The 26,368-nt window shown below is 44.6% G+C and overlaps 1 long non-coding RNA gene across 1 annotated transcript in view; it reads right to left on the bottom strand.

Annotated features, from left to right (window-relative positions):
* Positions 1-26,368, bottom strand: part of LOC134611259 (uncharacterized) — a 1,028,750-nt gene that overhangs the window by 98,133 nt on the left and 904,249 nt on the right. The window lies entirely within an intron of this gene.

Genomic DNA, 26,368 nt, shown 5'->3' on the forward strand with positions numbered 1-26,368 from the left:
TGACCTCGGAAACAACCAAACGGACGACCACCGGGAGGTTGCGGTTTGCGGTTAACCACAAACTTTAACTGACTACCTCAGGGTGGCCTCGTTCGTCAACTATTTTCCCGTATCCAAACTCCCGAATGAGGACCACCTACACCCCGGCGTGTGCCCGTAATTAGAATGCTGAGGATGCGGTTAATCGCAGGCTAATTGGTCCCTTCAGGGCAGTCAACGTTCGGTTCCCGAAGGGTTGGGACAACCAGCCAGAGAGCGGTATTCGTGCAGCTGGCCATCCGTGTTTACTTCCAGGAGTTTTGGGACCGATACCCGCTCACCTATTCACAAGCAGAAAAGATGGCCGCCATCTCGTGTTCGGGACAATGAGACACGAAAAGACTAATATCTCAGAGACTAGCCATACCGTTCGTAAGGTCTGAGCGCTATTCGTCTATCTGATGCGCTCAGACCCGAGCTATCTAACGAATGGTGGACTATCAGAGATATTGTGTAAATTGCTATAAATATGTATTTTATTCTGTTTTTACATGTTGGAAATTCACCTGGGATTCTGTGCACTTGGAGATAATTGCATTGCCATAACCGTTGGAATCATTATCTCCAAGTTGGGCGGGGACTATTTCAAACGATGCAGTGTATTGTCATTGGTCAACTGTATGTATTGTCCCTGTATCCCATCAGGTCCAGAGAGGGGCTGTCCCTGGACCTGGCCTTTTGCATAAATAACGCTAACCCTGTGCCATTAAAGACAGTTCGTGTTTGACCTTCAAATCGCAGCCTCGACTCGTTTTGTGGGAACCAGGGTATCCTAGCTATACTAGAGCTAGTGGGATTGCTTGGTATTCACAGGACTCTGGTGGTCTGCCGACCGGAATAGCGCTTCTCTCTCTCCACACTCGGGGACCAGGACATCCAAGCGGTCCAGCCTTCAGCTAGCCTGGGGGTAACCGTAACAGCGGTCTATGTGCACTGTCCCTGTTGCCTTATCCCTGCAATGTATAACATTGTAGTTTTAAAAGAACTGCAATGTTTACCTTGCAAGGCTCAGACTGTATCTAGTGGCTGTCTACCAGACAGCCACTGCATGAGTGGATTATACCACCAAGGCTTTATACCACCAAGGCTTTATACCACCAAGTTTATTGCTCTCTAAAGTGTAAGTAGGATACTTTACATTTGCACACCTTATATATTTTAACATATTGCACTATTAGATCCTCTCTGCTTTATTTTATATGTTGGAGTCGTACTGGACACATAAAATTGTGGATCTACATATATCCCAAGATGGGGATTGTACCGTCAAAGCGCTAAACAGCAGAGCTCTCAGTAGCTCATAAAAGTGTGAGTGAGGCACCAATATACTTGACTGTCTGTAAAACCATTTAAGACATGTTACACTATTTTTTGTTATATTTCTGTTTTATTTTGACTTTTTCTTGGTACCGAAATACAAAATCACTTTACTCCAGAGAGATTACGTATATACTTAATTTATTACACATTATTGGGTTATTGTTGAGATTGAGTATACCCATGTGATTTTTTTTTTTTTCAGTTCTGTTTGGCGCGGTTTATCACCTGTTTTGTTACATTTCTGTGTCTTAAGCAAGGTTTGGGAATCCTTGTAGGTTTACTGCTGCTTGTTCACATTATATCGAGCGCCTACACCTGCCTTTTTTCTGTACACTGCAAGAAACGATGTTGGATGTCCTCAAGCTTTGCATGCCCCATAGGAAAGCATTGCGTTAATTGCCACTGTCCAAATGTAAATAAGTGTGTGTGTATGTGTATGTATATGTATATATATGTGTGTATATATGTTAAAACATTGCTAAACACAAATACCACTGCAAGGGATTCTGGGTAGGCATATGCAAATGAGCTCAACAAAGAACCAAATTTTTGCCTCATAACTGCACTTTATACATGGATTCCTTGGCGTGTGTGTCTGCTGTATACAACAACTTTGAAACACAACTCAGGAAGAGGAGCAAAGCCAGTGAACCACTCATGGACAGCGGTTTTGTTGTTAATGCAACTCATCAGCATGAGGTTAGTTACTGGCTTGCTCTGGAGGCCTGGTGAGACTTGTAAAGTCCAAGGATTCCATGTACAAAGTGGAATTATGAGGCAAAAATGTGGTTCTTTTTGAGAGAATTTGCATATGCCTACCCAGAATACCTTGCAGTAGTGAGAGCACTATTAAAGTGTGATTTCTATGGGAAAAGCAAGTCTTATGAGAGAGAGTGAGTGTAGCCATATTAGTCCAGTGATGCAGATGTAAAAACAGATAAAATTAATATCTTGTAATACCTTTTTTATTGGACTAAAGGATCTCCTGAAAGCATGTCATAAATTATATATATATATATATATATATATATATATATATGGAGAAATAAGAGATGCACTCTCAGGTCTTTACAAAAAAATCTGTTGTAACTTTTTTTTGAATAAATACCATCATCTGACCGACGTTTCGACCCTACACAAAAGGTCCCTGCACCCACGGACCATACAGAGCTCGGCCACGCTACAACAGAGGTAGGGGAGGGGGAAGAAAGAAATTGACAGGGGGTTGGAGAGTGACAGGGGAGGGAGGGGGAATGAGAGTGACAAGGGAGGAGAGAAGAGAGTGACAAGGGAGGGGGGGAGAAGAGAGGGACGAGGGGGGGGAGAAGAGAGGGACGAGGGGGGGGGAGAAGAGAGGGACGAGGGGGGGGGAGAAGAGAGGGACGAGGGGGGGGGAGAAGAGAGGGACGAGGGGGGGGAGAAGAGAGGGACGAGGGGGGGGGAGAAGAGAGGGACGAGGGGGGGGGAGAAGAGAGGGACGAGGGGGGGGGGAGAAGAGAGGGACGAGGGGGGGGGAGAAGAGAGGGACGAGGGGGGGGGAGAAGAGAGGGACGAGGGGGGGGAGAAGAGAGGGACGCGGGGGGGGAGAAGAGAGGGACGAGGGGGGGGAGAAGAGAGGGACGAGGGGGGGGAGAAGAGAGGGACGAGGGGGGGGAGAAGAGAGGGACGAGGGGGGGGAGAAGAGAGGGACGAGGGGGGGGAGAAGAGAGGGACGTGGGGGGGGAGAAGAGAGGGACGTGGGGGGGAGAAGAGAGGGACGAGGGGGGGGAGAAGAGAGGGACGAGGGGGGGGAGAAGAGAGGGACGAGGGGGGGGGAGAAGAGAGGGACGAGGGGGGGGAGAAGAGAGGGACGAGGGGGGGGAGAAGAGAGGGACGAGGGGGGGGAGAAGAGAGGGACGAGGGGGGGAGAAGAGAGGGACGAGGGGGGGAAGAAGAGAGGGACGAGGGGGGGGAGAAGAGAGGGACGAGGGGGGGGAGAAGAGAGGGACGAGGGGGGGGAGAAGAGAGGGACGCGGGGGGGGAGAAGAGAGGGACGCGGGGGGGGAGAAGAGAGGGACGCGGGGGGGAGAAGAGAGGGACGCGGGGGGGGGAGAAGAGAGGGACGCGGGGGGGGAGAAGAGAGGGACGAGGGGGGAGAAGGGAGGGACGAGGGGGGGGGAGAAGAGAGGGACGAGGGGGGGGGAGAAGAGAGGGACGAGGGGGGGGGAGAAGAGAGGGACGCGGGGGGGGAGAAGAGAGGGACGAGGGGGGGGGAGAAGAGAGGGACGCGGGGGGGGAGAAGAGAGGGACGCGGGGGGGAGAAGAGAGGGACGCGGGGGGGGAGAAGAGAGGGACGCGGGGGGGGAGAAGAGAGGGACGCGGGGGGGGAGAAGAGAGGGACGCGGGGGGGGAGAAGAGAGGGACGAGGGGGGGAGAAGAGAGGGACGAGGGGGGGAGAAGGGAGGGACGAGGGGGGGGGAGAAGAGAGGGACGAGGGGGGGGGGAGAAGAGAGTGACAAAGGAGGGGGGAGAGTGACATCCATCACACACACACACACACTCATACACAATGCACCCCTTGCACACAGAAAAACACACAATACATTACACACACAATGCATTACAAACACACACACACAAGCAATGCATCCATTACACACACAGACACACACAGAAACACACAATGCATTCCTTACACACACTCAATGCACCCCTTACACACTCAATGCACCCCTTACAGACTCACACACTGCATCCCGTACATACACAGAAACATACCTTACAGCCCTTACACATACAAACACAGATTCACCCAATGCGTTCCTTACACACATATCAGGACATCCCCTACACACTCCACCCCCTGTGAACGAACTCATTGGTGGAACATGAAGGTGGACCCTGGGACCCAGACCTTGAGCTGAGTAAAGGGCCCCCAAAAAATGAAGCTGCTTCCCGTTCTCCCAGAACATTGGTTTTTGTGACCACAGTTACAAACCGCCTCCAGAGAGCCTGTTCTAAACCAGACCAGTGGAGCTAGACTGCAGCTAGAGCCCATCATCATACTCATCTGGTTGTAAGTAGGCAATCTAGCATATTATTAGTGGCACTAATCTCTAATTTACCTCACATTAAAGAAACACTATAGTCCCCAAAACCACTGCAGCTTAATGTAGTGGTTCTGGTGTCTATAGCCTGTCCCTGCAGGCCTTTTAATGTAAACACGGCGGCACTGCAGCACTGGCGTTGGTTAACATGGCAGGTCATATGGGTGGGGCATTGTGATGTCACGTGGGGGGGGGGGGGGCGGCAAACTTTACTTTTGCCTGGGGCGGCAAAAATCCTTGCCCTGGCCCTGGTGTCCTACAACTGCAGAGCGGCGCCTCACGCTTTCAGCCCTGAACCCTGAGCCCAGAGCACTGCTGGTGTCTTCAGTACTGTAAGTACAAGAATATATATTACTTGTTTTATGGGGGTTAGGAGGCTAGGTGGTTGGAGGGGAGACGATTAGGGATGGGTGGATAGAGGGGTTAACCAGGGATACCATACTGAGCACATGGAATGCTCACATCTAGCCAGGGATATCATACTAAGCACATGGAATGCTCACATCTAGACAGGGATGCCATACTGAGCACATGAAATGCTCACATCTAGACAGGGATGCCATACTGAGCACATGGAATGCTCACATCTAGACAGGGATGCCATACTGAGCACATGGAATGCTCACATCTAGACAGGGATGCCATACTGAGCACATGGAATGCTCACATCTAGACAGGGATGCCATACTGAGCACATGGAATGCTCACATCTAGACAGGGATGCCATACTGAGCACATGGAATGCTCACATCTAGACAGGGATGCCATACTGAGCACATGGAATGCTCACATCTAGACAGGGATGCCATACTGAGCACATGGAATGCTCACATCTAGACAGGGATGCCATACTGAGCACATGGAATGCTCACATCTAGACAGGGATGCCATACTGAGCACATGGAATGCTCACATCTAGACAGGGATGCCATACTGAGCACATGGAATGCTCACATCTAGACAGGGATGCCATACTGAGCACATGGAAGGCTCACATCTAGACAGGGATGCCATACTGAGCACATGGAATGCTCACATCTAGACAGGGATGCCATACTGAGCACATGGAATGCTCACATCTAGACAGGGATGCCATACTGAGCACATGGAATGCTCACATCTAGACAGGGATGCCATACTGAGCACATGGAATGCTCACATCTAGACAGGGATGCCATACTGAGCACATGGAATGCTCACATCTAGACAGGGATGCCATACTGAGCACATGGAATGCTCACATCTAGACAGGGATGCCATACTGAGCACATGGAATGCTCACATCTAGACAGGGATGCCATACTGAGCACATGGAATGCTCACATCTAGACAGGGATGCCATACTGAGCACATGGAATGCTCACATCTAGACAGGGATGCCATACTGAGCACATGGAATGCTCACATCTAGACAGGGATGCCATACTGAGCACATGGAATGCTCACATCTAGACAGGGATGCCATACTGAGCACATGGAATGCTCACATCTAGACAGGGATGCCATACTGAGCACATGGAATGCTCACATCTAGACAGGGATGCCATACTGAGCACATGGAATGCTCACATATAGCCAGGGATACCATACTGAGCACATGGAATGCTCACATATAGCCAGGGATGTCATACTGAGCACATGGAATGCTCACATATAGCCAGGGATGTCATACTGAGCACATGTCCGCTGCTGTCCGTCCTCAGTGCACTCTTGCGACTTGTTTTTTGCTCTCCACAATTTTTAAAGGGTAATCCAGACGTGGACCCCTTGCTCATGGTGCCTAGAAAGATATCAGCTATGCCTCACTGATGATGCCTAACAAGGTTGAAATGATCTTCTGGGGTTGCTGTATCTCTCGTGCAGAGGGAACTTGCTGGCATTTCGGATCTGGACTGCCCGTATGGGTGGGACCAGTCTTATATGCTTCAGAGATGTTCTCTCTGTAATGGCACAAGATGCGCTAAAACCAGCTTGAGTTCTGAGCTGGGACCCACCGAAGGGCAGGCTATTTCAGTTGCTGTCCGTCCTCAGTGCACTCTTGCGACTTGTTTTTTGCTCTCCTCATAGAAATGCATTGATTCAACGCAAAAAAAAACTCATTAGGTCCCCCTTCCGCTTAAAACCCCTTCAACCACTTACCTTTCTCCAGCTCGGTGCTGGTGACCTCTCCTCCCCATGCCGATGTCAGATCCGAATGCGTCTTCTCACTGTGATTTTTATACACACACAGTGGGTGCACAATTTCAGAATGTCGGAGGAAACATTTTTATACCTTTGTGAAAAGCTACGTCCAGCGATGGAGAAGTAAACCACCAACTTCAGAGCCTGTTTGTCTGTGAGGAAAAGAGTTGCTATTGCACTGTGGAAGCTGGCTACCAACAGTGAATACAGAAGTATAGGTCATCTTTTTGGTGTCAGTAAATCATCAGTGTGCCGGTGTGTGCAGGACTTCTGTAAGGCTGTATGCACATTGGTAGCTCCTGAAATTATTCATTTTTCCAGACTGGCAAAAGCTTAAAGACATGGCTAACTACTTTGAGAACAGGTGGGGCCTTCCACAGTGTGTTGGTGCTATTGATGGGTCACACATACCAATAATAGCACCACAAGAATACCACACTGACTACTTGTCAGGGTACCTGTAGTCTCTGCCTCTGAGAGAGGCAGAGACTTAGACGTTTATCCTTCCAGAAGGGCTGTTTCCTCCGTTCCTCGCGGTTCTCCCGGTCACTTACACACCGGCCGCGAGGGATTCACTTCCTTTTGTAACACGACGCTCAGTAGTCGACGTCATGACGCCAACCCGGACCGACCTGTCAGTCAATTGTCCAGAGACTAATCAGGACTCGTCAGGGGCGTGTCTACTTTCTAGAGCCAGGGTATTTAATAGAGCTTCCCGCATTTGCTCATTGCCCTGTCGTGGTTCTAGCCTGTCTAGTCACTCAGTGCTCTTGTATTCTAGTTATCTCCTTGGTTCCGACCCGGCTTGTTGTACTACCCTGCTTATCTCTGTTACCCCTTTGACCCGGCTTGTCTCTCGCTTACCTGTCTTCTCGTTCCCTCGACCTCGGCTTGTCTCTGACCATTCTCTACTATCTCTGTACGTTAGTCCGGCCATTCTAAGGTCCGGTATACGTATCTGTCTACTGTTTGTACTCTGCGTGTTGGATCCCTGTCCCGATCCTGACATTACGACAGGGCCAATGGATCCTGCAGGTACAAACAGTCAGCTTGGTTCTTCCGATCCTAGGTTTGACGCCATGGAACACAGAATGGACCAGATGGCCCTAGCACTACAGGCGCTATTGTCTCGTGCTAATAACCCACCAGAGGAGACGCGTACTACTTCTATTTCTCCTGTAAGTTCAGGCCTAGAGGTAGCCACTGTAGGTGCCTCTTCCCGTATTACCCCACCAGTACGTTATGGTGGTTCCCCTGAGAAGTGTCGTGGTTTTTTAAACCAGATCAGCATCCACTTCGAATTACAACCCCGCTCCTATCCTACAGATAGGGCGAAGGTTGGATTTATTATTACGTTACTCATTGAGAAAGCTCTGAGATGGGCCAATCCATTATGGGAAAATGATAATCCGTTAGTATATAATTATAATGCCTTTGTAGCTGCTTTTAGAAGAACTTTTGACCCTCCTGGTAGAAAGGTCAATGCAGCTAGATTACTATTGCGCCTTAGACAGGAGAATCGAACACTTGTGGATTATGCACTAGAGTTCAGGTCTTTGGCGGCAGAGGTTAAGTGGAACGAACAGGCTTATATAGATGTATTTTTGAACGGGTTATCAGATGTAATCCTTGACGAGGTCGCTACTAGAGAGCTTCCTGAGAATTTGGAGGATTTAATTTCTTTTATTTCTCGCATTGATGAACGCTTAAGAGAGAGGCAGAACACTCGAGATAGGACCCGTAGACCTTCCTTTAAACTAGCTCCCTCATTTCAAAATCCTGAAACCGAAACCTTACGTTTTCCAGAACCTATGCAGATAGGCAACACTCACCTCTCAGAAGAGGAGAGACAGTACAGGAGAAGGGAGGGGTTATGTATGTACTGTGGAGTCAGAGGTCACTTACGCCTAAATTGTCCTAATCGCTCGGGAAACGCTCGCACCTAAGTTTCTCTAGAGGACAGGCCTTGGGCGTTTCTATTTTGTCCTCTACTCATAATTATAAAGATCACAGGCTTCTGCTACCCGTTTCTTTAACTTGGGAGAAGGGAATACTAAAAACTATGGCATTGATCGATTCTGGAGCTGCTGAGAGCTTTATCGACCAAGTTTTTGTTACCAAACACGCTATCCCATCCCAGTTAAGGGAGACACCCTTGGCCGTTGAGGCCATAGATGGTAGACCTTTACTTGAGCCTGTTATTTTCCGTGAGACCATACCTGTTAACTTAACTGTTGGTATTTTACACGAGGAAGACATATCTTTATTGCTTATTTCCTCTCCTTCTGTTCCCATAGTCCTGGGGTATTCTTGGTTAAAGAAACATAACCCTATTATTGATTGGGAATTAGGGGAGATAGTCTCATGGGGTCAGAGTTGTCAAGAGAGGTGTTTACGGAGGGTCTCGCCTCTTTACTTAGCTAACACATCGACTAATTCTACCGACTCTACAGAGACACAAATACCGCCTCAGTACCTGGATTTAAAGGCGGTATTTGATAAAAAGAAGGCCGATACTTTACCTCCACACAGGTCCTTTGATTGCAAGATTAATCTACTTCCTGGTACCATGCCTCCCAGGGGTCATGTATACCCTTTGTCTACTAAAGAGAACTTAGTTCTAGAGGAGTATATTCACGAGAACCTAGACAAGGGATTCATTAGGAGATCCTCCTCTCCTGCCGGGGCTCGGTTTTTTTTTGTTAAAAAGAAGGATGGTACACTGAGACCTTGCATTGATTACCGAGGTTTGAACAAGATAACCATTAGGAATGCTTATCCCATTCCTTTGATTACCGAACTCTTTGATCGTTTAAAGGGTTCCAAAATTTTCACCAAGTTAGATCTCAGAGGGGCATATAATTTGGTGAGAATCCAGCAGGGACACGAGTGTATGACGGCGTTCAATACTCGATATGGTCACTGTGAATATACAGTAATGCCTTTTGGGTTATGTAATGCTCCGGCTGTATTTCAGGATCTGATCAATGAAGTTCTTAGGGAATTTCAACATGATTGTGTTATTGTATACCTGGATGATATACTTATACATTCTAGAGAGATTGAGACTCACCACAAACAAGTCAGAAGGGTTTTGCGCAAACTTCTTCAACATGGCTTGTACTGCAAATTGGAAAAATGTAGCTTTGATCAATCCCAGGTAAACTTTCTTGGTTATGTGATTTCTGGGGAGGGATTTAAGATGGATCCGGATAAACTCCAGTCCATTTTAGATTGGCCTTTACCTAAGGGTCTCAAGGCCGTTCAGAGATTTATTGGATTCTCCAATTATTATAGGCGCTTCATTAAGGGATACTCTTCAATTATTGCGCCTATTACCAATATGACCAAACAGGGGGCTGACACTAAGAATTGGTCTACTGAAGCTCTTCTTGCTTTTAAAACTCTCAAGGAACTTTTTGCTTCTGCACCAATTTTAGTTCACCCTGATACTACTCTGCCTTTCCTACTTGAGGTAGACGCCTCAGAGACAGGTATAGGTGCTATCCTATCTCAAAGGTTAGGTGTGGATAAACCATTACATCCATGTGGATTTTTTTCTAAAAAATTATCTGGTGCTGAGAGCAGATACGACATTGGTGACAGAGAACTACTAGCTGTTATCAAGGCTTTAAAGGAATGGAGACATTTATTGGAAGGGACCTTACATCCTGTTACTATTTTAACGGACCGCAAGAACTTGTCCTATATTGGAGAGGCCAAGCGATTGTCTTCCAGGCAAGCTCGTTGGTCTTTATTCCTGACTCATTTCAATTACGTTCTCACTTATAGACCTGGTTCGAAGAATTCTAAAGCCGATGCCTTATCTCGCCAATATGAACCTGCTGCTTTGTCTGAGCCGGTTTTGTCCTCTATAGTACCTAAGTGCAATATTATCGCTAACACTAGTCTCAAAATCCATTCTCCGTTGCTTGCTCAGATCATGAAGTCACAACATCTGGCACCTAGACAGACTCCTGAAGGAAGAAACTTCGTCCCTCCTGAATTCCAACTGGAGCTCTTACAGTGTTTCCACGAGAGTAAGGTGGCTGGTCATCCTGGCATTCGCAAGACATATTCCTTGATCTCTAAGGATTTCTGGTGGCCTTCTTTACGGAGGGATATTAAGGACTTTATAGGAGCATGTGAAATCTGTACCAAGACTAAACAACCTCATACGTCTCCATGTGGCCTATTACACCCCTTGGACATTCCAGAGAAACCATGGTCCTGTTTGGCTATGGACTTTATTGTGGATTTGCCTGTTTCTAAAAGACAGACTGTTATTCTCACGGTGGTTGATAGATTTACTAAGATGGCTCATTTCGTGCCGTTACCTAAACTTCCGACTTCTCCTGAATTGGCGGAGATATTCGCGAGAGAGATTTTTCGCTTACATGGGATACCTTCCGAAATTGTTTCTGATAGAGGTTCTCAATTTGTCTCACATTTCTGGAGATCCTTCTGTTCCCAATTAGGCATCAAATTGAACTTTTCTTCTGCCTATCACCCTCAGTCTAACGGAGCTGCTGAACGCACCAACCAAAAGATTGAACAATATTTGCGTTGTTTTGTTTCCGAACACCAGGACGATTGGGTCGGTTTGATTCCTTGGGCGGAGTTCGCACACAATAATCTCGTTTGTGATTCTACTCGTTCTAGCCCCTTTTTCATGAATTATGGCTTTCATCCTTCCATTCTTCCTTCGGTCTCTTCTTCCCAAGGAGTACCTTCGGTTGATGTTCATGTCGCCAATCTGAAGAAGTTGTGGGATCAGACTCGTCAAATTCTCCTACATAATTCTATGTTGTTCAAGAAACACGCCGATAAGCACAGAAGGGCGGCTCCAGTTTTTGTTCCTGGGGATAGAGTATGGCTGAGTACTAAGAACATTCGTTTAAAAGTTCCCTCTATGAAATTCGCTCCTCGCTACATTGGTCCTTACAGGGTTCTGACTCGTATTAACCCGGTTGCGTATCGCCTAGCTCTTCCACCTGCCTTACGCATCCCTAACTCCTTTCATGTTTCTTTGCTGAAACCGTTAATTTGCAACAGATTTTCCTCTACGGTTTCCTCACCTCGTTCTGTTCAGGTGGAGGGTCAGGAGGAGTACGAGATCAACTCCATCATCGATTCCCGATTCTCCCGGGGGAGGCTACAATATCTGGTCGACTGGAGGGGATATGGTCCTGAGGAGAGGACTTGGGTACCTCAGGAGGATGTACATGCTCCTCGCCTTCGCAGGGCTTTTCACTCCCGATTCCCATCTCGTCCCGGTTCCTTCCGCCCGGTGGGCGTTTCTGAGAGGGGGGGTACTGTCAGGGTACCTGTAGTCTCTGCCTCTGAGAGAGGCAGAGACTTAGACGTTTATCCTTCCAGAAGGGCTGTTTCCTCCGTTCCTCGCGGTTCTCCCGGTCACTTACACACCGGCCGCGAGTGATTCACTTCCTTTTGTAACACGACGCTCAGTAGTCGACGTCATGACGCCAACCCGGACCGACCTGTCAGTCAATTGTCCAGAGACTAATCAGGACTCGTCAGAGGCGTGTCTACTTTCTAGAGCCAGGGTATTTAATAGAGCTTCCCGCATTTGCTCATTGCCCTGTCGTGGTTCTAGCCTGTCTAGTCACTCAGTGCTCTTGTATTCTAGTTATCTCCTTGGTTCCGACCCGGCTTGTTGTACTACCCTGCTTATCTCTGTTACCCCTTTGACCCGGCTTGTCTCTCGCTTACCTGTCTTCTCGTTCCCTCGACCTCGGCTTGTCTCTGACCATTCTCTACTATCTCTGTACGTTAGTCCGGCCATTCTAAGGTCCGGTATACGTATCTGTCTACTGTTTGTACTCTGCGTGTTGGATCCCTGTCCCGATCCTGACACTACTTCAACAGAAAGGGCTGGCATTCCATCATCCTCCACGGAGTAGTGGATGGAAAAGGACTATTCTGGAGTGTGAATGTAGGAAAGCCTGGGAGTTTGCATCATGCTCAGGTCCTACGACTGTACACATTTTGGGATTGGGTTGGCCAGGGAGGCCTGTATCCTGTTTGCACTAAGAACATTGGAGGGATGGGGGGTGTGAGTGGGAGGGTGAATGTTGGCTATTATGTGCTTGGAGACTCTGCCTCCCCTTGACAAAATTGGCTCCTGAAACCATTTCCTGACAATGACCACCTGACACCAGAACAACAAACCTACAACAAGAAAACATTCAGGGCACGGGTCGTAGTTAAAAATGCATTCAGAAGACTTAAGGGTAGGTGGCGTTGTCTTATGAAGAGGAATGACAGTGACATTGCACTTGTCAAATCCATGGTGCTTACTTGCTGTGCTCTTCACAATCTTTGTGAAAGACATGGAGAAGACTTCCACCAGGATTGGAATACATCTGAAGAAAAGCCAGGATGGGTAATTTCACAGGATAGCGAAGAAGAGTGCAGTGAAATACGTCAGGCTCTGATGCGGCACCTCAACATTTAATTTTATTAACGTTTTATTAACGTTTTACATTTAATCAGACAAACGCAAAGTCTCTCCTGTTTTTTTATTCAACAAAAAAGTGGTCTTTCAAAATATACTTACAAGTACAAAGTAAAAAAATATATTTACAAAAAAAACCTTTTTTACAAAAACCAAAAATAATTATTTTTACCAAAAAATAAAAATAAAAAAGTGTACAGGTCCTGTGCTGGCTGAAAGGCACTACTGCCTGGACTAAGGTCCTCCCCCCACCCCTGAGCGGTGGGTGGGGGCCCTAAATACTAATAAGGAGGGGGACCTGTTGTCCTCCCCCCCGGCTCCCACCCCTGAGCGGTGGGTGGAGGCCCTAAAATAAATGTTCACCCTCCCAGGTGACTAGGGGTCCCCAAACCCCTGGTCACGCCCTCCCCCCCCCCAAAAAAAATGATCCCCCTACCTACCCCCCTCACCCTAAAAATAATGAGGGGGGGACCTTTAACTAAGTACCTGTAAAAAAAAAAAAAACTTTATTCAATGTTTTCTTTCTTCTAAAATCTATTTTCAGCCCCAAAAAGGGGCAAATAAAAAAACATAATAACGGACGCAATTAAAAAAAAAAAAAAAAAAAACTAGCGCAAAAAAATTATAATCCATCTTCACCCGGCGAGGGCTCCGCGCAGACTGAGCTCTGCAGGGCAGGGGAAGGCTTATAAAGCCTTGCCCTGCCCTGCAATTAGGCTCAGAGCACTCTGATTGGTGGGTTTAAGCCATCCAATCAGAGTGCTCTGACAGGTAAATGAAGGGACTGACAGGTAAGTCTCTACATTTACCTGTCACATCACTCTGATTGGTTGGTTTGAAATCCACCAATCAGAGTGTTCTGTGTCATTTTACACAGCGTGGGAAAGTTCCATGGAATTTTCCCACGCTTTGTAATTTGACTCATAACTCTCTGATTGGTTACTTAATCCACCAATCAGAGAGTTATGAGTCAAATTACACATGTTTCACTGTTTAATAGACATGCCCCTACTCGCGGTATAGCAAGTAGGGGCATAATTTACTAATACTAAGTAATCTTTACTTGGTATAAGTAAATTTAAAGAAGAAATAGGACTAGAAAATGCCTGTAATTGGAGAGTAATACAAAAGGAAGATGGGGAGGTCCCTACCTTTAATAATCCTAAGGGGAAACAAAGGGGAATAGGACAGGTAGACAGAGGTGGTAGTATACCAACCAGAAGTAAATACAAAAAATCAGATGCTTACTAAAAAAATAAAGGAGCTATCAAACAAGTATCCTGACTGGAGGAAAATACTCCCCACAAACAAATCTCATAGAGAGGGATCCTAGGTAGTATAGATAAATTGTAAAGCTAATATGCAGAGGTAAAGAAAGAGCCTCTATAGGGAGACACTAGAGAGTCCCAGAAATTAAGCCTTGACGGGAAGCCCTGTAGAGCGTAAACTGTCCCTAAGTACCTCGGCACTGTGAGAAAACCACTAGTGCCTACCATAACCAAGGTCCCTACCTGTCCTAAATAGCTCCTCTATTTTTAGCAAGCATCTGATTTTTTTGTATTTACTTCTAGTTGGTATACTACCACTTCTCTGTCTACCTGTCCTATTCCCCTTTGTTTCCCCTTAGGATTATTAAAGGTAGGGACCTCCCCATCTTCCTTTTGTATTACTCTCCAATTATGGGCTTTTTCTAGTCCTATTTCTTCTTTTTTCTTTATACTATATTTTAGGGTTATTCCCTATTTTGGGAGAGTAATCTTAGGGCTTCTGGCACTTATTCATCGGTCAATGTTATGACCTCTGAATCTGAGCCATCACTATCATATTTCTATTAGTAAATTTAGCTGAAAGACCAATTTAGGTCTTTCAGCCTTTTAGTAGGTAGCTTCCTAATACTGTGGGAATTAGGGAGTCATCTACTTATTCATTCCTGTCATTACATTGACAGGCTAAGTAACTTACATTTTATATGAATGTATGTTACTTGATTGTTGTAAGTGTTGCAAATGCTTACAGCTGAATCCTGGCTATGTTTGTATACTTTTTATTTAAAATTGTATACAATGTAACCACCTTCTTTCACTGGGTAAGTATATCAGTACTTAGGCATTAGTCAATACTGTACTTCGGTGCTTTGACACTTCGGCGCTTTGCCACTTCGGCGCTTTGCCACTTCGGCGCTTTGACACTTCGGCGCTTTGACACTTTGGAACTTTGACACTTTGGAACTTTGACACTTTGGAACTTTGACACTTTGACACTTTGGAACTTTGGAACTTTGGAACTTTGGAACTTTAGCACTTTGGAACTTTAGCACTTTGGAACTTTGGAACTTTAGCACTTTGGAACTTTGGAACTTTAGCACTTCGAGACCTCGGCAATTTGGACATTCGGAAGTACCCGAATGTCCGAATTGCCCGAAATTCGTCCAAATTCATATTTGGACCGAAACGAATTGCACGTGTCTAATTATGATTATGGATTTAATTATGCAAACAAACTACATAGAAGCACTTTGAGTGAGTTCACAGTTTGCTGTGAATTAAAAGTTGGGAAAATGCACAATTACAACTTTCACTCTGAACATCATGTCTTACCAGTGTGCTGGGGTGCATTGGGCATACTCTGTGGTTGGGTCGGTGTTGACGTCATCATACTGGTGCTGCTGAACGACGTTGATGGACCATCGTCACAACCATAAGAAAAGGTTGAGGTAACATTGGAGAGTCCATCAATGTATCTGAAAATGCCCAGCTCAATAGTTCAGTCCACTGTACAAATAAAATGTGTTTTTTGTGCAAATAGTTAATGGTTTTGTGCAGTGAATTTATAAATGGTTAGCAGAGCAAAAGCCAATGCCAAGTAGGAAAAAAAAAATTCCCAACGGGTTCTATCATGGATTCAAGAAGTTCAGATGCAGAGTCCAGACCTCCCTCCCTGCCTTGGTTTGCCGGCCTAGGACCATAAATGGCACCCATGGCGTCGTACCACTTCCAAGTACTTTGACTGTTTCCACTACGGCTGTTGGAATCCTTAATTTTTTTATATTGGCCTTTCAGCTTTTTAAGCTTTGCCCTACACTGACCCAATGTCCGTTCAAATCCCTCAGCTGCCATCCGCTGAGAAATATCTTTTTACACCTTTTCATTTCTCACTGATCCATCAAGCTCACTCTGAATAACGCTATCGCTAATTATAGTTAGGAAAGTGGATAGTTCCTGAGCCGACCAGATCTTGCTGTTGTTTGCAGGCATCCATCTCCTATTATCTGGACTAAACGACGATGTGGTGTTTGTTTCGCGCTTGCCTTTGACGTGAGCATTGACGTTTTTCTGTCCTTCAATCAGTGGAACGCCAGTAGCTCCACCCTAACCGTACCGTACCATTTCCTATGGCCCTACATCTGAAGGAGGACCATGAATGGTGCGGTTTGGTTCGGTTGTATGGGCCACTTTCATAATGGAAACACTCAAAATAGCATACTGTACCGAACCGACCTGAACTGATCCGCTCAGTGTAAACGAGGTCATAGTGTACTTGTGTTTACTATGTGAACTGCAGGTCTGGGCAATAATATCCACCTGCCTTTCTTCTATGTTATAAAGTGTTTATATACTTTATATTGATACCACTCCTAGCAATAAACTTTTACTTTCGATACATTGTACTACTATATAAACATTTTATGGAAGGCTCTCCAGCTTACTAAGGACTGTCAAGCAGGGTCTTCATCACCTCTTGTATATCACGACTGTCACATTACCTAAAGCTGCTGTATCCAGACAGCAATTTATATGCCTGTGCTGACACTGTGTTTGACTCTACCACTGCTCTCAATTAAACTAACGAGGACCCGTTTCATTCAGTGTCAAATCGTACCAATGTGGGTATATAGCAAATGTATTCATTTATGTTCTGGTGACACCACTTATAATACAGCTACCATTCACTATTTAAACCCCTCTGTCCTGGATAGTGTTACGCTACTGTAGCCTGGTTTCTGGTATTCCCATGGTTTCTGGGGTCTCTTGATTTGGCTAGTTCACTCCTCACACTGACCTGCATATTACTTGTAAACATTGATAGATACTGTGGAGTATGTTCATAATATCACGACGTTACACATTACTAAGGAAGAAGAAAGCCACAATAATGGCAGAAATCTCAATACTGTTGCTGCTGACACTGTTGACATGTCACCCTATGTTAGGGGCCAAAATATGCTGTTGGTTACATCCCACATAAAAGCCACAAGCTCTTCGCAGAGAGCTAAGTCTAGGGATTTGCCCAATGGTTGAGAGTGATCAGCAGATGTTCAATGAGCTAGCTTTACCTAATGGAAGCTGTGTGTAGGAACTTCTGGCTCTCAGGGCAGGAAGTGACCTGTGCCTGGTGGATGCTAGTGTACTCCTGGTCCCATAACATGCACTGTAGGGGTTATGGTGCTTAGAGTGTTACTTTAACTAATTTTCTACAGTGACAAGCAGAAGGAATAAGTATAGAAAGGAAATATTTAATCACTCTTCTTTACAACCTTTCTAAATCCTGCATCACTGTTTGATAAAGTACATTGTATACAATGCTGACACAGTGATTCACACTATACACAAAGCAGGGATGTAGCGATGAGGGTGTAGGGTTGCTAAACAAACGCACACTGTAGTAATTGTGCGTTTGTTTCCTGTGTCCTTGTATCAGGTTTCCAGGTAAGGGCTGACCTCTCAAAATGAATCATTGTTTCCATTTCAGATTAAACATCTATCATAGCAGTTTTGTTAACACCAGTAAAAATGCTCAATGAAAAAGCATTAACACCGTCAGAACAAATCATCATCATGACTACTAGTACTAACTGTGAAATGTAATATCCTACTCATTTTTTTTTTTTTTAAACTCTTTATTTTTGTGGGTATGCAGAATTTAAACTTGCTTTACATCAGGTGCATATAGGGTATCATATGTATACAATACATTTAAAATAGACATCACATATTGGATATATTTGCACCCATGCCAATCCACCCGTTTTTATTTAGAAAGTCACCTCAATAACCCCTCTTGCTAAGCATATTTATTCGATGCCGTGTATTTAGAGGGCGCAGGTAGCCAGCTAGATGAGCCCAGCTTAAGGATGTTGGGGCTGAGAATTTGCGTGATTGGGGATATGGGAATACACGGGTATGTGGCCAGTGGCCGCTTAGACGGCTGAGTGGGGGAGGGGAGGGAGAGGTCGTCTTAAACAGAATCCCAGGCTGTCTGCTTACAGAGCCAGATGCAATATTTTACATAAACTAAAACTTTGCAAGCAATCTTTGAAATAAAAGTATTCTTAGAAATTTTGTTATGAAAGTAAACTGTGAAAGTAAACTAAACTAAAACACAACAGACGCTCAAAAGATTGACGTATAAACCAGGTACAGGAGCTCGTACTAAAGGTCCAATTCGTAGGCCTGCATTAATGATCAACGTAGATCAATTGTAGGTAACAGGTCCACTAGGTGTTTGTCTCAGGTCAGGGAGCCTGTCGCCCTCGGTGCTATGTCTCTGGGTGCAAACGGAGTTATATTTCCATGTTCCACATCGGGCAGGCGCCCGTAGGTGCTGCCAGCAATGAAAGTCCCAACGACTGGAGGAAGGTAGACGCCTCGGATATATGAGACATGGAGAGCGGCTTCCCGGCACGTTCCGTTACGAGGCAATGCGTGCCCCATTTATAAGGGAGGGAATTCTCCCTTAGCTGCAGGGTGACAGGACGGAGGGATCTGCGTCACGTGAGGGTCTGTCTGGATAGGTCTCTGTATAACGTTAGGGTATCACCCTCAAAGGTAACTGTAGGTGAGCCTTTTGCAGCTCCCATCAGGGCCCCTCGGTCTGAGTCCCGAATAAATTTAATGAGTACGTCCCGTGGTGCTTCCTGGGGTGCTTTGGTCGCTTTGCGGAGACAAAAGCAGCAGTCCATCCCAACTGGCTTAGCCTGCTTTGGGACCAGCAACGTGGCTATGAGCCTCCTGCAATAATGTGGTAGTTCCATGTTGGTGACCATTTCGGGCACACCTCTGATCCGCAAGTTTCTAGCTTTAGCCTTGACCTCCATGCCAGCCATTTGGGCCGTCAGCGTTGCACACTGCTTTTGCAAGGATCCCAATGTGGCATCCGTGGCCGCTTGCGCCACCCTGGTGCTCTTAAGGGACTCTTCAATTGACCCTACGCGGCCAGTGAGCGTCGAGACCTCACCTCGGACTTGCGCCATGTCCGCGTCCAACATCGCCTTAATATCCTGCATCAGCGCCTTTTATGTCGGCTTTTGTAGCTGGTGCCACATCCCCTAGCTCGTGAGGCGGCAGGGATGTGATTTGTGTCCTCCTGGGAGCGGGAACAGAGTCAGGTACACTCTATTCATCCGAGGATTGGGAGGCATAGGCCTCTCTCGGCACCATCTTGGCGGGCACTTGCCGCTGTGCCTGACGCAGAAAAGTGCCAATATCTTGAGATCCGGGGCTGGGATCGGCTTGGCTTTTCTTTGCCTTTTTCTCCATGGTGCTGGGGGACTGGTTTTCGGGTCCCAGAATTTGTTCCGATCGCTGAAATGTGAGGTTTAGCGGGTCCCGTACTCGGAGCTGTCGTGTACTGCGACTTGCTTGTTCAGGCGCTGGCTCCGCCCCCTGTCCTACTCATTTAACACCTTTATAGCTCTGCATGACAAGCAATCCCATTCTAGTATGGCATAATGTGTTTGTTATGATGGCATAAATTATCATTGACTTCTATGGAGCTAAAGGAGGCAAAGGGGTTATACATATTGGACTATAGTTTCCAGAACCACCTGGGTAACAATATTTTGTCTTATTGCAATGTACAAATGAAAAAATATATTAACTGAGAGCCAAAGGAGTATACATAGGTCATAGCAATACTTTGGGCTCACTAATGGCACTCAAATGGTTAAGCTTCAGTTGCAAAAAAAAAAAAACATTTGCTCAACCAGTTTTACTAAAAGTATTCTTTAAAACAAAATCTTACTGTAGCAAAAGTACAGATGCTTGAAAAAAGCCTTTCTGAATATATACCAACAGTCATTTTACTGGAGTGTATTTTTTATTTATTTTATTTATAACTACATTCCATTATGCAATGAGATATATTGTACAATGTATTATATCATCCATCTATATGTTTCAATTCAGGTTGTATGTTATATACAAGGAAATGTAATGAATTCCGATGTATACACCACTCGTTTCAGCTATTAAAATGGACCAGACATTAATGCAGTTTCAGCATTTTGTTCAAACATCATCCACATCTAGGGATCAGATCTGCTGAAACTTTGAGACTTGGGGATGAAAAAAGGGAAAACAACTCATTTATAGAACTTCATTTGTCTAAGCTACCATATTCATCCCTCAGTGTCACCATCTACATCCTCCAGTGTCACCATCTACATCCTCCAGTGTCACCATCTACATCCCTCAGTGTCACCATCTACATCCCTCAGTGTCACCATCTTTATCCCTCAGTGTCACCATCTTTATCCCTCAGTGTCACCATCTTTATCCCTCAGTGTCACCATCTTCATCCTCCAGTGTCACCATCTCTATCCCTCTGTGCCCCCATCTTCATCCCTCAGTGTCACCATCTTCATCCCTCAGTGTCACCATCTTCATCCTCCAGTGTCACCATCTCTATCCCTCTGTGCCCCCATCTTCATCCCTCAGTGTCACCATCTTCATCCCTCTGTGCCACCATCTTCCTCCCTCAGTGTCCGCATTTTCATCCCACTGTGCCACCATCTTCATCCCTCTGTGCCACCATCTTCCTCCCTCTGTGCCACCATCTTCCTCCCTCAGTGTCCGCATTTTCATCCCACTGTGCCACCATCTTCATCCCTCAATGTCACCATCTTCATCCCTCTGTGCCACCATCTTCCTCCCTCTGTGCCACCATCTTCATCCCTCTGTGCCACCATCTTCATCCCTCTGTGCCACCATCTTCATCCCTCTGTGCCACCATCTTCATCCCTCTGTGCCACCATCTTCATCCCACTGTGCCACCATCTTCATCCCTCAGTGTCCACATCTTCATCCCTCAGTGTCCACATCTTCATCCCTCAGTGTCACCATCTTCATCCCTCAGTGTCCACATCTTCATCCCTCAGTGTCACCATCTTCATCCCTCAGTGTCACCATCTTCATCCCTCTGTGTCCGCATCTTCATCCCTCTGTGTCCGCATCTTCATCCCTCAGTGTCCGCATCTTCATCCCTCAGTGTCCGCATCTTCATCCCACTGTGCCACCATCGTCATCCCTCAGTGTCACCATCGTCATCCCTCAGTGTCACCATCGTCATCCCACTGTGCCACCATCTTCATCCCTCTGTGCCACCATCTTCATCCCTCTGTGCCACCATCTTCATCCCTCTGTGCCACCATCTTCATCCCTCTGTGCCACCATCTTAATCCCTCTGTGTCACCATCTTCATCCCTCTGTGTCACCATCTTCATCCCTCTGTGTCACCATCTTCATCCCTCTGTGCCACCATCTTCATCCCTCTGTGCCACCATCTTCATCCCTCTGTGCCACCATCTTCATCCCTCAGTGTCCGCATCTTCATCCCACTGTGCCACCATCTTCATCCCTCAGTGTCCGCATCTTCATCCCACTGTGCCACCATATTCATCCCTCAGTGTCACCATCTTCATACCTCTGTGATCTTCAGCCCTCAGTGTCCGCATCTTCATACCTCTATGCCACCATCTTCAGCCCTCAGTGTCAACATCTTAATCTCTCATAGATTTATTTTAAGTGTCTCTAAATCCTGACAATTCCCAGTTTAGTAATAATTCTGGCTGTGAGATCCCAGCAGGATCTTTGAATGATTCCCACACATGTGCATGCAAATTCTAAAGAATACTATTAGGGTTACTCACTAAAGTAAGAACTATCAGGAATTAAAAGTGAATTTTAAATTTAAGACGAAACTTTAAGTGTTTTTACAATTTTAAAACTAACTTTAAGTTCCAAGTAATTTTAACTTCATTGAAAAACCCTGTACCAGTTTTAATATAGATTCCACTTATATTTAAAACTAATTCATGGCACTATTCATTTAGGCTAGAATTTGAATTTCAAAAAAGAAAGACACTAAAATTATTAACTGATCAAGACCTCCTCAGGATAGCAGAATATAAAATAGCCTCCAATATGGCAGTAGCTGATTCCTAGATTTTTAGCTATATAAATACCGGTACATTAAAAAAGAAAATCTTAATAAAGTGGTTTTAGTGGTTAAATGCTGTCCCTTTTTAGCTGATAGTGTATTGTGTAATGGATAAAAAATTGTTTATTTATTCTGAGCATAGGTAGAAATGGAAAGGGGATGTATAATGGAAGCAGCGCCTTCAATAATGTCCTCAATTCAATTAAAGTTGGAGCGATATGGAAAATAAGAGGACAAAATAAAACGGAATATGGTGTAGTATTTTAGTTGCTGGTGATTTTAAATAAAAGAAAGGAATTGCGCTAACAATTTTCTGGAGCTTGAAGTAGTGTATCATTTAATGTCTGACCACCATTAGAGGAGCTTCATCATTGAAAACATCTTTATGTTTGACGCCATCGTGCACACTGAACATCACCATGATACTACTAAACGCATCCAAGTATCAAATACTGGAATACAAGGTGAGCTTTCTAGTGGTTTTTACCTTTTTATTTTAAGGACAGGATTCCACTCTAATGTTAAAAAATACATATATTTATTTTAACAACATTAGTGCTCCATTAATAAGTGGACAATGGAATACCTGTTTTTATTTTACATTTTATTAATACATTTTTTAATTTAATAATTTCATTTTTAAATTGATCTGATACTTTTGAGAGTTCCAGGAAACCTATATTTAGCAGCACAGTCACAATCCGGGAATCATTTTATGCTTTACAAAGTTTGATCAAGTCGTGTTGTGTAACCTGAAAAGCCCTATGCATATGGGCTAAACTGATTGGGTCTGACCAGCCATCGTGGTGTGCCCAAATAAGTCCCACATTCTTGCTATGATGACGATACTTTTCTCTTCTGTTAAGGTAGCTTTGCATTTGTAATGGCATAGAAGATAAATAAGTCTCTATTCTAAATGAGATACATTTTTATAAAGTTTAAAACATCAGGGTTATGAATAAACTACAGTTCTCCGTCAAAGTTCCAAAAGTGTAACAATCCGCAGGAACAGTCCATTGGTTTCCAAGGTAACTACTCAACTTTTAGAACTTTAACCCAGAATTCTTCTTTATCCATAAATCCCAGAATCTCCACATTATCATAGACTGAGCGGTTACTATTGCTGCAGTTGAAACTTTCTATTCTTTCATGACTGCTTCCCCTGATTTGTATTTACTAAGTGCTCTGCAACCAGGCAACTAGAAGTCACAATAAGTTGGATTTCATTTCTCAGTGTCATTCAGACAAGAATCTCTTCATTCATATGGAATAAACGGATAAGTGCTATTATAGCAATGACTCAATGAGATTCCTTATGTGAGTTTGCTTTTGATAGACTATTGTGAAATTTGAGGAAGGTTTAGTAAGCATGAATGTGTCATTTCACGACCGGAAAGGATTTTGATGCCCCTAAGCCTGGAGGTGGGGCAATATGACAGCAATTACTGAAGGGTGACGTACAGTGTGTTTTCTTTTTCGGATGAAAAATCAGAGCTAATAAAGAACGACGTTACACTGCATGAGAACTAAACTCTGCTGGATTACATTCCTGGAGTTCTTCTTTCTTAATGATATATCATCGTCAAAGCCCTATATTTGTAATACACAGCATACCAAACGTGATTCACATGATAGTATTTTTTATAGATGCAAAGCTAGAACAAGTAAGCGACATTCAATTTAAATGTAAATGTTTATTTGGAAATTCTCTCAGATTGACTTTGATAAATAAGCCGGCTCATGGCATGCATGGTATTTAGAATACAATTATTATTAATTATAATTATTATTGTTATTTATATTTATAGTTATTGACAATTTATTCAAGTCTGCTTTACAATTATACAGGGAGAATATACATGAACAAATAATAAACAAAATAAATAAAACAGTAAAATTAATCTTAAAAGGTACAAGTGGTAAGGAGGTCCCTGCTCTAATGAGCTTACAATCTAGGAGTAATTGAGGTGAAGGAACTCAAGAGGAGGATCTACTTGTCAGAGAAGAGTATATAGATTTACATCTATGATGCCATAGACCTGATTAAGTAAATGCTCCTACCTATTAAAGGGACACTATAGTCACTAGAACAACTACAGCTTAATGTATTCGTTCTGGTGAGTATAATCAGTCCCTGCAAGCAAAGGCAGTGTTTACATGCCCCTAGGCTTGTTACCGAGTAACACTGAAGAAGCCACGCACAGAGAGTCTGGACACAGGTCATTTCAGGAAGCAAAGGTCTTTTTTCTCACCGATCGGGTCTCAGCTGACCCCATGTTCAAAAGGTCTGAGCACTGAGCACATGGAGTAGAGGCTTTATATAAGCTATGCATCCCCCACCTGTACCCTTATATTTACTGACATTCAGTGTCTCCTCCCTCTGCATGTAGATACTGAACATTCCTCATAGAGATGAACTGGGCCAATTGATCTTTATAAGGAGATGCTGATTGGCCAGGGTGGCGTTTCACTCTGCCCCCTGCCCCGCCTCCTTGGTAATTTCAGCCAAACGAATGCTTTCCTATAGGAAAGCATTGTGATTGGTTCAGATCATTATTTTTGATGATGTCAGCCTAGGAGGCAGATCAGGGGCAGAGCCAGCACTAGCAGACTGGGATAAAGGTAAGAGTTAACTATGTTTAGGGGCATAAGGGGGCTAGATAGTGATTTTAACACTATAAGGTCAGGAATACATGTTTGTCCCAAAATAACTGTCCCGTACATTCAGTCATGATATGTACAATAACCTGCTTCCTACGACCAGTCTTCCTAGGGTCTAAGGTTAGGTTTACACACTATATCAAACCCAGAGAAGACAAGAATCAGCTGACTCATAGTCCATTATACCAGCGTCAACTTCAAATTTGTACCGCAGAGGGAAGGTAAGTAAGCCTTAGATGAGCTCTCCTGATGGCTGCATGTGGTAGAGGGTTGGTACCTTGGTCTGCTTGAAATCCAGATGTTCATGGCCTATGTGCCCGATAGTTGGAAGTCGTTTCTTCCATATAGGGCCCTGTTATAGACTGGGCATTTTGTCTAGAAAGGTTATCCTAGAAGCAAATATATATTTGTTCAAATGTGGCCATCCAGCCTAGAGCTCTGGGTGTGTAATCGGGTTGTTTCTCCTGGTCTGCTCCTCAAGGTAGCATCCTCCATTTTGCAGCATGGAGATGCTAACAGTACAATGCAAGCCGAAGTCAATAATAGATGCTTTCAGCAAGTCGATTGGTTGCTCAGTCCAAAGAGGGGTAGAAGGGTTTCTGATTGCTCAATACCACAGCAAGCAGCTTCGCCTCAGTCTTGAATTAGCTGCTTTTTCAACCTAAATGGACAACTAGGCTGCAGACACGAAGACTCGGTGAGATAAGGTGAGTAACCAATTGTTTTTCAGACTTGACGGTGCCTGTTATAAAACCAGTTATTTAGGAGCTTTAAATCAGGATGTTTATGTAAAGTAAAGTAATTATTCTATGGTCTTTGACATAATACACATTTCCTTTCTTTAATTGTCTCATATAGCATTCTTAGCTACTCTGTTAATCTTTGTTTCAAAAATCAGTACATGCATTTTTCCAGTCAACCACCTTGTGTTGGAATTTCTGCATTTTCTGAAAGGTAAAAGAAAAAAACGAAAAAAAAAAGTAAAATCAAGGAAAATAACATTTATTGAAGTAGATATATAATGTATTATTATTACCTCTCAAAAGGGAGTGTATCTAATGTGAACTACATATATTATTATTGCGAGATAGGATCCAGTATTCCTACCACCAATGAAATGTCTTTCTTGGGGTAACTTGTTGAAGCACCAAGAATTGAGTCCAAAGGTAAGGCATGTGAACTGCCAAATTGTCCCTTGCCACTGAAAATGAAAGAACCATCGATCTTGATGCAGAGGGAATGTAAAGTATATGTCCATCAAGTCCAGACTCGTGAACCAGGTCCCCAGAAGATGGATACCCTCTATCTTGAAATGTCGACAGAGGGCAAAATAATTAAGCTCCCGTTGATTTATGACTCGCTAAAAATCTCCAATCTTCTTCTGCAC

The sequence above is a fragment of the Pelobates fuscus genome, chromosome 5 (genome assembly GCF_036172605.1).
Source record: "Pelobates fuscus isolate aPelFus1 chromosome 5, aPelFus1.pri, whole genome shotgun sequence".
In the NCBI taxonomy this organism is placed as follows: domain Eukaryota; kingdom Metazoa; phylum Chordata; class Amphibia; order Anura; family Pelobatidae; genus Pelobates; species Pelobates fuscus.